This window comes from Coptis chinensis, chromosome 2 (assembly GCF_015680905.1).
Source record: "Coptis chinensis isolate HL-2020 chromosome 2, ASM1568090v1, whole genome shotgun sequence".
NCBI lineage: Eukaryota > Viridiplantae > Streptophyta > Magnoliopsida > Ranunculales > Ranunculaceae > Coptis > Coptis chinensis.
The window spans coordinates 108,836,263-108,849,006 of NC_141457.1; the positions used below are offsets into that span (position 1 = coordinate 108,836,263).

Consider the following 12,744-nt stretch of genomic DNA (forward strand, 5'->3'; position numbering starts at 1 on the left):
TTCAGCCCGTTCATTCATTTTTCATTGGAACTCGTAAAAAATTAGTAGACGACATGAGTCAAGTACTGCAAAGTTGCTTTAAAAGTTCTATTTTTGATACAAAGGATTCATATTGTGAACTTAATTGTAACATTCCCTTAACAGAAATGACAATTTTACATTGTTCAATCCAGGATTCATATTGTTCATTTCTCAAACATCAGTTCAGCCTTTTTATTTATTTATTTTTTGTTGCGAAGTTAAGAAATCTATTACAATGAGTATAATGGGGGATACAATGTTCTGAACTATTTGAACTTGGAAATGCCCCTTAAACCTTTACACCGATGGGCTACTAGTTGGATCCTAATCCATCTTGAATAACACCCTCGTAGGCCTGTTAAACGCTTAAACCTCTGTTAACATATTATTATGGAATGATAGTAGAAAGATTACACACGACAATACATTTTGAAAATACGTGTTATTTTACAAAAAAAAAAAATCTGACTTTACGGTTATATGCAGTTGTGGGCTGGTGGATAAGGGGTGTCATGGGACTTCAAATTTGAAAAATAAAATTATGTCCTACTAGTTCATTATGGATTGAGGTTTCAAACATTTTTTCTCTCTCAATTTATGTTCACATTTTCAGATAAAGCTATTTTCCATTTTTTTCCTTTCTAACTAAATGTGATATTCTAGGTGGGTTTAGTCCCACATCTGATAGGAAGTCGTCATTAGATCCTAGATATACTGGATGCTTCTCACTTACTAATGTTGAAATATTTTGAGTAAAAACCTCACACCCATATATGGACAGGCTTTGAGCCTGGGTTTTACAAATAGGAAGCCACCTTAGATTAACATCGGGCATCTAATAGGAAGCTGTCTAGCTTGGATCCTTGATATATTGGATGTTTCATTCCCACTTACTAATGTCAAGGCATTTTGAGAAAACTACACCCAAGCTTTGGAGTTGGGCCTTTGTACGTAAGTAGATACAGTTCCCATCTACTAATGTCAAGGCATTTTGAGAAAACTACATCCATATATATGGACAAGCTTTGGAGTTGGGCCTTTGTACGTAAATAGAGACAATATTGACATGTGGTGACTGGTGAGTGTTGGTTACACTAAACCTTGCCTTTACTTAAAAACAAAATAATCTCCATCAACCAAGTTACCAAGTGGTCCAGAGCCTTAATTCAATCGAGCAATGTATATGGGCTCCATGATTTTAAACCACGGTCATGTTTCAAATATTTAACCAAACATCTCCTGAATATCCATGAGCATGCATGTGCTCTGAAAGTAGGACACAATTACAAATTCACAACAAAAAGGAGCTTCCGCAGGTACAATAGTGTTAAAAATAAGGCTGAACTAGTGTTACCCTCTACTAGATGAGTAAATTAGAATCCCGCCCCTATTAGATAGGAAATTAGGGTCTTTTCTCTAAATACACACAAAAAAAATTTGGTCAACCCACTTTGACTTTTTTTTTTTTTTTTTTTTTTTTTTTGTGTATTTGGGAGGGAGACCCTAATTTCCCATCTATGGGGGGAATCCTAATTGGCTCATCTAGTGAGGGGTATATTGGTTAACTCTAAAAATAATAATAACCCAGTACAATGCTGGTTGTAAGGGTGCAATTTGAGTAGAGCGGTTCGGGCTCAGCTCGTTTAAGTTCGGCTTGAGCTCATTCATTTAGGTAAATGAGCCAAATTTGAGCCTATATTATAGCTCCTGTAACAAATGAACTTAATGAAGCTCGGCAAGATTAGCTCAAATAGCATCTTCGCAGTGTAAAATAACCAAGCTAGTCAAGCTCGGCTCAATCTCATTCATATAATCTATATAACAAAGAAGGCAAAGTGTGGGCATGTAGAGCCTCCATCTTATGGTTCTAAGCCTCTCACTATGTTTTCTAGGCTTATGACGTAGACGAATGTGGATTATCCAGTGGTATGCTGTTTTAGTGATCTCAAACACGCCCATAGGATCCCCTCTTTTAATTTGTTTTCTTCTCCAAACAAACTAATGAGATGCTCCATCACTCTCTTACCTCATCCCTACCGCCGTCATCACTTCTCACCTTCGCGCTGAAAGCGCGCGTATCTGTGATGTACAACATGGGCAAATACTAATATATATATGAGTCAAGCTTGAGTTTATTTCAAAACTCATTTAATAAACGAGCTGAGCTTGAACATAGTAAAGCTCAGCTTGATTAGCTCAAATTCCACCCTTAGTTGGGTGAACCGTCCTTGCTATAAAATACAAAATAAATGCGACAAAGTTTTTAAGAAATAAGGATCACTACATTTGTTGGTTTTGTAGGTTTTTAAGTTTAGGACTAATTAGGGGTGTAAAAAAGGCCCTCAAGCCTTCAGCCAGCTCGGCTCGGCCCATGGGCCAAAAAAACCCTCGAATTTAAGCCTTCATGCAACATGAGGGCCGGGTAATAGACTAGATGTAAAAGCATGAGGGCGGCGACCCTCAGCCCTACCCTCAAAGTCCAGTATTAAGGCCCTCACAATTTTTCTATGTAATTTTATTTATATTTTGTTAAAAAATACATTAGTGTTTTGTGTAGGCTCCTCCAACGTTACATGAAAAATCTAGTTCAAAATAACAAATTGTTCTATTGTCGAGATATGAACCCGGGTCACTTTTCCATGTATAAGCAAAAATAAAATAAAAATTAGATCGAGTAATGTGATATGATCCTTTGTAACGACCCTACTACCACGTGCTCAAATAATGTCGATACTGTCCCCACTTACGTCATCCAAAGGCTAAGGGCCAGAGTCTGCCCAACCATGGGTGTGGGGTTTTAACTCAAAAGCCGTCAACATTAGTAAGTGGTAGTCGATCCAATATAACCAGGATCCTAGACGACTTCCTAACCGATGTGGGACTAAACCTATATCCAGGGTATCACAATCCCCAACCTTAGGAGAGAGTCGACCTTGACTCTGATACCACTGTAACAACCCTACTACAACGTACTAAAACAATGTCAATACTGTCCCCACTTACGACACCCAAAGGCCAAGTCCAGAGCCTGCCCAACCATGGGTGTGGTTTTAACTCAAAAGGCCTCGAAATTAGTAAGTGATAGTCGATCCAATATAACCAGGATCCTAGACGACTTCCTAACCCAATCCAAAGTGTCACATGATAATGAAGTTTTTAACTTCAACTAATCAAACACAAGTTATTCTACAACCTACAACACCACATCATATTTTTGGTCTCATATACATTTCTTATTGATTCATGGAATACATCTATCAACACATAAAACCTAAGAATGAAACTTTAGAATTTTATTATCTTACAAACTTTAGCCAAATTATTAATTAAGTACATTAACCAAAGTCAAGATTGAAAAACCCTATTATTTAAACGTGATAATTAATTTATCGCGTATCAATTTAGTAAAATTATACTTTAAATAAAGAGTTTAAGAGAGTAATCAAACTCGGCCCTCTGGCTCGACCCTCAATTCTCTAGAGAGAGGACTGAGGTGAGGGTTAGGGCTTCACAATTTTAGCATTGGCCTTCATAGGCCCGCTCCTCACTACATTAGAGGGCCAGCCCGGCCCTCAAGTTATACGGGATTCATGGTTTGAGAGCCTGTCCCGTTTTACACCCTAGAAATAATGCATGTGTTAATATTTTTGAGAGTAATAAAATAAGAAAAAGGAATGAAAATTGCAACCTTTTGTACTATGTCCCACTTGCTCAGAATTCAAGTTTAAAAGTTAAGTATCATTCACAAAATGTTTGCTGAACAAATTGCCTCACATTATGGTTTGAGCCTTTGAGGTGGTACAGTACGCTTTTATATTGAGGGCCATTTTCTGGTATAATGCAAAATATTGCAAATCAAACTTGCACTAGAATGACACCATTGAAATGATATATACGGAATGAAGTCGATCAGAGGCTTAAATACATCCATCGAATCTCTTTGTACGTACAGCTGGTACAGGTTATGGTCTGAATCAATACATTTGTACCTTGGTGGTGGAAGCTTCGCACCACCTAATTAATCCTAGAACACAATATTCCAAAATATTAAATATCCCCTTCACGGCAAGCGAAAATGAACAAACAAAAATCCAAACGATGCGTACAACATTTGACTTGCACATGCAAGCTAAGCACTGAATGAAATCACAAACAGCAACTTGTGTTAATAACTTAAGGTACTAAGCTTGAGTAGTTGAGGTTGGTTGCTTGTTTTGAAACTGAAATGTTCAACTCTTTCTCCACGTGGTTATCACTAATGTTCGGTTTTGCACTAATTTTCAAGACTTCCACTAGTTTGATTGGATAGAATATTTATGGCAAGGCAGAGTTGTGGTTGCATATGATTTTTCTTTCTCTTCATAACATATTTTATTGAGAAATGCTAGCGAGCTACATTACGACATGCTAAAAAAGGAAAATAGTGAAAAAAAAATTTAAAAAAAAAAAAATCGTTGTCAACTCCTTTTTCTTTTCTTTCTATCTTTTTCTTCATCCTCATATCTTTCCAGTTGAATATTAATTTGTATTTTCATCTGAAAAAAAAAATATAATTTGAAATGGGAACATGAGAATATGAGTTGGACCAGATGTGAAATCTCCATTTCTAGCTTGAGTATGAAACTGTAAATTGAGAAAAACCCAATGTCTCTAATTCATTCCATATGAGTTTTCTCTTTGATCTTTGGTGTTTCTAAAGTTGTGCAATTTTTTTTCTTCGAAGGTGCATGTTCATTTTGCTTGGTTTCTCTAAGGTTGGGCTTTTTTAATATCGGCCAGTAAAATTTAGAAGAGAAATTGGATTTCAAAGGGGCAAAAACAAGTATCCTTAAAATATGGCGGAGTGCTGCAACCTTTTTTTTTTGTGATTTCCTTTTTCAACTCAAGTCTGTTTTCATTATTTGTTTTTAATCATGGATTGAATTGATTTTTCCCACTTTGATACTACGAATATTTTGTTTGTTTAACTGGTACAAAAAGAGAAACCAAACTTCCAAAGTCCAGTTTACCACACTTCAGTATTGGAGGTAGTTTATTTAGTAATTTTTTAATTCTCTCTACAAGTACTTTTTCAGTCATGTTTGATTGGTAAACAGAAAAAGAGTAATTTTGGGTTTGGAAATCCGGTCTCAAGTTGTTAAATTTTGTCCTGTATCAACATATTACCGGAGTAGCTCGTTAGTATTTTTCTCTATTTTATAACAAAAATAATAGATTAAAATAAGAATAGAGTAACAAATATATAGGGTTGACCTAGGTTTTGTTTAAGCGAAAAAAAATATATATAGAGAGAGAGGGTTGACCTACGTGTGGAGCAAATGATTGCTAAATGATAAGCATCACTTATTTTCTTCTTTCTGTTTATTTATGAAAGGTTATATTTTAAATGAAGCAAAATGCATCATGTCACCTCAGGTCTCAGCATGAATCGCCAGTTCTCTAACCGTCTAACGAATCATCAACTTTTGTGCGGAAATCTGGATATTGTACGCACCTCGAGAATTCAGAATTCATACCAAAATCTTAAAACGCAACACAAAGCAATAAACAAAGTCAGAGTACATACGTACATTCAGGGTTGTCCTTTGTCCCCCAGCTACTGATCACAATAATTCTGATTACACCTATATGGTTCCTAGTATCATTCTCATTCTGCTCTAACAACAAAAGGAATGTTGACTTAAGTTTGGATAAAAAAATTCAGCAACATTGGGCTTCTGGCCTTACCAACAAATATTCACCAACATAGGCATAGCCAAAGAATGTAGACTTAGGTTTATAATTTATGTACCAATTAGATGGACTCCATCGCCAACAACATTCTGTTATAATGTTCGAACTCTGACAAGAAGGTTTCTATTATAAAAATAGTATTCTGTGTAAGTTATTTTTGTTTGCCTTTTGGCAGTTCCCTCACAACAGCTCCTAGCCAAGTTGGTTAAAGACTTAATTAAAGTGCATCGTTAAGACGTTAGTGCCTAGCGTCTAGACTTTAGATTTTGGGTTAGTTTCAGCACCCACAGAAATATTGGCGAAGACATGGAACAATAATAATAAAATCAACAGTTGATGGGAATTTTCAATAGGAAATAGGAACACAGGGCTCCTAAAGCAGGGGAATCACAAATAGACTAGAATAAACATGAATTTTTTTTAATATTGTACATGGATATGGTTGAAGGTATTCTCTAATAATATCCTAGTAGCGGGCAGCACGTTTGGGAAAATGGCTGTGATTTGACACATTGAAATTTCGTCTTTTGGAATCGAATTTAACATGGCAAGTCCCCAGGCCACCAACTGATGGAGTCAAGTAACCCTAATTTAAACGCCTAGTTCTGCTTGATTATTGCTAGATATTTATAAGAATTCAGTCCTTCAACTGGAGTAGTGTAATAATATATGCAAAGCCAAACAAACACTTTAATTTATAAATCACTAAGCTAGTAAGTTTAATTTCATGTAATTAATTTCCTTTGTCAAATTTGAGTTAATAACAAGATGTTTTCGTGAGTCTTCAATCTGATAACAGTTCAAAGTGTGTACTAGAATTATCACTTAGCGCATTTCCAATGCAAGTCACAAATATTCACCTCCACGTAGGTAGTATTTTTTCTCTTTTCCACCGTTTTGGTGAAAAGCAAGGTGAGGCTGTCCAATACAAAGGTGAAAAATAATCTCGGACGGGATGTTGGATTTCATCTGAATGTAAAAATCGAAAAAATGCGCCGGACGGAATGAAACATTCCGTCTGAAGTTTAAAAAAAAACCGAAAAAAAGTCGAAAACATTTGAGACGGAATCCAACATCCCGTCCGAAAAAAAAAATGATTTTTTTTTAAAAAAACACACGAGGCGGAATCCAACATCCCGTCCAAAGTTCACAACTCAGCCACTATCTCGGTTGAAGGTTTTACCCTCGTTTTGACTTGGGAAAATAGTCACCGAGATATTCACATTTGCATTAGGCAAAGATTTTGAACCATAAAGAGGTGAATAAAGTCATATTCCCACCACATCCACCTGCATTGGGAATGCTCTTATAGAAGTTGGTATGTCATAAGTATAACCAACTCATGCATCTTTGACAATTCTTTGTACCTTGTAATTATTTTTATTCTTAAACCCTACACTTACCTTTAGCAAAAGAAAAGTGGACAAGAAGTAGCAAGTGTTGTAATCAGGGTAAGATAGTCGAATAGAACAAAATGACAGAAGAAATAGGAGCAGTCAAGACGTGAAAATACACTGTCCTTAAAAATTAATTTCGCCCTCTCAGATATTGTAAAAGGCTTCACAGACGTATATACTCACATGATTCAATGACAGAAGTAGACCTAAGATACACTCTAATAAAATACTATCTAGAACATCAATACAACTCACTCTTGCAGCTAGAAGAAGAAGAGAAAGAAAAGTTTTTGGGTTTCTGAATTAAGCATTTCAATCTAGACATGAGTCCGGCCTGTTTATATAGAGATCAAAAGTTTCTAAAATAGTATTAGAAACAAATTGTAATTAGGAAATCAAAACTTGTTCAAGAAGCCAAAACTAGTTTCGGGAATTGGCCAAACCCACTAATATATCACATATGAGAAGCCCAAGCTCAAACTCTGAACCAGACAAAATTAATAGTAACTTACCAATGTGGGACTATTATACAAACATAAAATAGGAGGGAACACTTATTGTTCTACTTCTCCACTTTGTATACACAAGTAGTTTGAAATACACTAAGGAGAATTCCAACAGCAAGTAAGAGCTCTTTATTACTCTTTAGAACCATAGATCAGATTTCATATCAAAGCTTGAAGACCAAAACACAACCTGCTTTAGATTCGCGCCTTAAAAATGAAATGAGGAGACTTGCACAGTAATACATGCCTCCGGTTTTAATGATTCTTTCATTGTAACTGTAAAAGATTAATATACACAACCAATTTATATTATACACGTGTCCAGCACAATTCATCACAGAACCATATTAAGACCTCAGCTAGGTTGCTCATATTAAGACCTTAGCCAGGTCGCTCATAAATATTAAGACCTCAGCCAGGTCACTCATATCAGGTCGCTCAGCCAGGCCTCGTAATGCTTAGAGGAGGAAAGACATTCGTTACAGCAATTCTGTAACAGCAGTCATGCACTCATTTATCCTCCATTTAAGCTCATTCAAGTCCCACATTAAAGGGGATGGACCAAATGTCATATGCTATAAACCACGAGGGAACTACCAAAGAAAGGGGGAGCTCTATGCTCACATTCTCTCCATCTCCAATTGAATTACTCAATTCCAATATGAACTATGCCTAACTTGATTCAAGTTAATCAGAGAATTGGATACGTAGGCAGCTTACAACATAGACCTGAGTTCAGTCAAATATCTTATACAAACCCAATTCTCCAAGATTGTAAGGTCGTGACTAAAATGCACATTTACAGTAACCATTTCTCTTGTTGAAAACAAATTACCCTTGCTTAAAACAAAATCATTTCCTAAGGCGATAAAAAGAGGTCTGGCCAGCCTTGTTACATACATGCGTGATACATCAAGGAACATTTCCGCGCGACCACCAACAAATATCAATATTTCTCTTTTAAGACTGAATGTTACAAACTATAGGCCGGCCGCTTCAGTTTGTTGTTCGGTAGGATTATTATGGTTGGTAGAAGTTGCAGAAAAATAAATATCTCAGCCTGCCTTTGTTGTTCGGTAGGATTATTAGGTAACACGCTGGCACTGGCCAGTTTGTTATGTGTAGTTGTGTACCGTAAGCCCACACAAGGCCTAGAACCCTAGACTAACTAGTTATTATTTACCAATTCGACCAAAGGCAATTGATTACTCTATATTTGGTATTTTGATAGTTAGTTATTCCGATTAGCTATTTTGACTTATGAGATAGGATTCTTGCTGGTCTGACCTGCAGATATATTATGGTTGTTGATTTTGTTTTTGCTAATACTTGTTCACGACACCAATGGGAAATATGGCATACAGCTCATCCCTGACCAAAAATGCACAATCACATCTTTGCAATTTATTTGAAAAAATGGCTTTACCTAGTTAGCTAAAGTTTTGAGTTTTCACATCATAAGAATTAAAATGCCAAACATCAACAATCCGAAATCTCAGTACACAACACTTAAACAAAAGATACAGATTACTATCAGACGAGTAGAATATGTAACATATAGAGGACAACAAGTACAATTGATAAATGAAAATTCAACAACCACTTGAAACTCAGAAAAAGGAAAAATATTTCGTGAAGGAATCTTGAGAAATAGTATAAGAAGACAGCCAACTAGCCATGAGACACCATCTTCAAACATTCTCAAATAGTCACATACAACAATGAATAGTACGTCTTTCTTTCTTTCTTGCTTATTATGGCATCTTATTTTCATTGCCGGATTGCATAAGAATATGGCCTTTGCCGCTGGAGGCCAGTGGGTAGTCTTACAGAAAAGCATTGGCATAACAGCAATGCACATGCAGTTACTACATAACGACCGCGTCATTATCTATGATCGGACTGATTTCGGTAAGTCAAATATTTCATTGCCAAATGGAAAATGTCGAAATGATCCTACAGACTTGGCGCTTAAGGTTGACTGCACTGCTCATTCTGTTGAGTACGATGTCTTAGCTAATTCAGTCAGACCACTATTTATTCAAACTAACACATGGTGCTCATCGGGTTCAGTTGCACCTGATGGTCACTTGATCCAAACTGGTGGATCCAATGATGGTGAGCGTAAGGTAAGAACGTTCCAACCGTGTGGCATTTGTGACTGGGTAGAAGTAGCAAATGGCTTATTGGTACCACGGTGGTATGCGACAAATCAATTACTACCTGATGGAAGAGTTATAGTCATTGGTGGCCGAAACCGATTCAGTTATGAATTTATTCCCAAGTCCACCACAGCTGTTGTTTCTCTTCCATTCTTACAACAAACTAATGATCCTAATCAGGAGAACAATCTCTACCCTTTCGTTCACCTCAATGTAGATGGAAACTTGTTCATTTATGCAAACAACCGTGCAATCTTATTTGATTATACAAAGAGCATAGTGGTCAGAACATATCCTTCGTTTCCTGGAGGCGATCCACGGAACTATCCAAGTACCGGCTCTTCAGTACTGCTTCCATTGAAAAATCTAGGACAGCGAACACTTGAGGCTGAGGTTTTGATATGTGGTGGTGCACCAAGAGGGTCCTATGTACAAGCTAGAAGTGGAAAGTTTCTTCCTGCATTAAATACTTGTGGGAGGATCAAAATCACCGATACATTGCCAAGCTGGACAGTGGAGAAGATGCCATTAGCTAGAATCATGGGTGACATGATTTTACTTCCTAATGGTAATGTTTTGATCATCAATGGAGCAGCAGCTGGAGTTGCCGGGTGGGAACTTGGTAGAAACGCAGTACAAAACCCAGTACTCTATCGGCCCAATAACGCTTTGGGATCAAGATTTGAAGTCCAAAATGCATCATCCATACCAAGAGTTTACCATTCAAGTGCAGTTCTACTACGTGATGGTAGAATTCTAGTTGGAGGTAGTGATCCTCACTCGACCTATAGATTCACTGGTGTGTTATATCCAACTGAACTTAGGTTAGAAGCCTTTTCACCAGCCTACTTGGGTCCAGAATTTTCGAATTTACGCCCCAAAATCATTTCGCCATTATCTCAAATTATGGTAAAATATGGGCAGAAACTAGTGGTACGCTTTTCAGTGCCTGGTGCGTTAAGCAAAAAAGGACTAGCAGTAACCATGGTGGCTCCATCATTTGCTACACATTCGTTCTCGATGAATCAAAGGTTGTTGGTATTAGGCGGGAGTACAACAAGATTGGTTTCAAGATCAGTGTACCAAACCACAGTCTCGCTGCCAAAAAAGGGTATTATAGCTCCTCCTGGATATTATCTATTGTTTGTTGTGCATCAAAATGTTCCCAGTGTTGGCATATGGGTTCAGATTCAGTGACATTGTTTTCAGGTGATTTGTTGATTTTATGTTTTGTGTTATTGGTTGTACACAGGGTTACTTTCCTTTTCTATAGATTTGGGACTGCAATATGTTATTCAACTGAATAATCATGTAATTTATGTCTTGGATTATTTTCTGTAATCTTAATGTTATTCTCTTTTAATCATTCAATTTATTTGATTATCTGAAGTCATCTTAAATTAGTGTAAGACAGGATTTGTGTAGAATTCAATGAATAAATTGTTATCTTTCTTTTATTTTTAGAATAATATGTGATCATTCTGTTAATGGAATATACAATGAGATTATTTGGTATACACATTGCAAGCTATGGTGAAATCGCGTAGAGATAGCAAAAGACGATTTATTCAGTACATTACTAAATAACCAGGATTTGAGTTTAATCTCCCTCCCAGATAAACTGGTACGTTAAAACCCCATCAAATCTTTTCTCACCACAAAACCTCCCTGCATTTAATAAAATAAGAAATTGCCCAAAATACCCCCACGTAAATAGACTCGTGAACTTTATATTTTCTCACCACACTTCCTTATCGCTTCCATCTCTCTGGCTAGCTTTTTAGATCTGAAGCATCTTCTACTGCAAATTCTCATAGTACACGAGTAAATTCTCTATTTTCTCATCAACAAAAAAAATGAAAGCAACAAAAAATAAAAATAAAACTCTACAATTTCGAAAAAACTGAAAATCTAACAAAAAAAAATCAAACCTTCAAGTTCTAGAAAAGATGGAGATGAAATTGAAAAGATGGCTGCTCCAAAAACTATGAACAAACCAAATCTTGTTAAAATCAGTTCAAGTTTTCATAGTTTTGCAATTTCAAGTTTAGATTTTTATGTTTGTGTATGTAGTAGTTTTACTATGCATTTTTATATTTTCGTAGTTGTTTTTACTCTGCATTCTTAAATTTGCATAATATTTTTATTTACTTTTTCATGTTTGTGTAATGTGTGGTGGTAATTTTACTCTGCATTATTAACTTTTCATAGTATTTATACTTTGCATAGTATTTTTACTCGATCTGCATTCTTAAATTTTACTCTGCATTCTTAGATTTGCATAGTATTTGTACTCTGCATTCTTAAATTTGCACAATATTTTTTATTTGCTTTTTCATGTTTGTGTAATGTGTGGGGTCAAAATGGCCCTTTAACCCTTAGCCCGCCTTTTATTATGCATTAAGCCCTTTTGAGGCCCTCACACATGCATAGTATTTTTACCGATTTATTCCTTTGAGGGAGGGTAAGGGCCTAGATTTTGAAACTTAAGCCCTCCCTTAAGCCCCACCCTCATTAAAGCCCTCAACATTTATTACATATATTTTAATAAAAATTTTACAATATATTTCATTTTAACATTAATATGCTAAAAATCACTTAAAAAAACATTTATCTATTAAGTTTGTCAACCTTATAATTTCATTATAATATTTTATGAAATTAATTTAATTGATTTAATTGACTTACAACTTTAACAAGTTTTTTAGTAGTTTGAAGGTTTAATTGTGAAGTTTCATTTTATCATTTTTAACTAATGTTTCTAAATTTATTTTGTAAATCAAATTTATAACATAAGTATCCGCCCCCTCCCGTTTGGCCCTCAAGCCCGCCCTTCAAGCCCTCTTTTTACCCTCCTCGAAGTAAATTAGGGCTTTTCATTTTTTTGAACACCACTAGTGTAATGTGTGGTGGCAATTTTACTCT

At 35.9% G+C, this 12,744-nt stretch overlaps 1 pseudogene; it reads left to right on the forward strand.

The window, feature by feature from the left end:
* Window positions 1-9,371: 9,371 nt before the first annotated feature.
* On the forward strand, window positions 9,372-11,187 carry LOC147520372 (aldehyde oxidase GLOX pseudogene; annotated as a pseudogene).
* The last annotated feature ends 1,557 nt before the right edge of the window (window positions 11,188-12,744 follow it).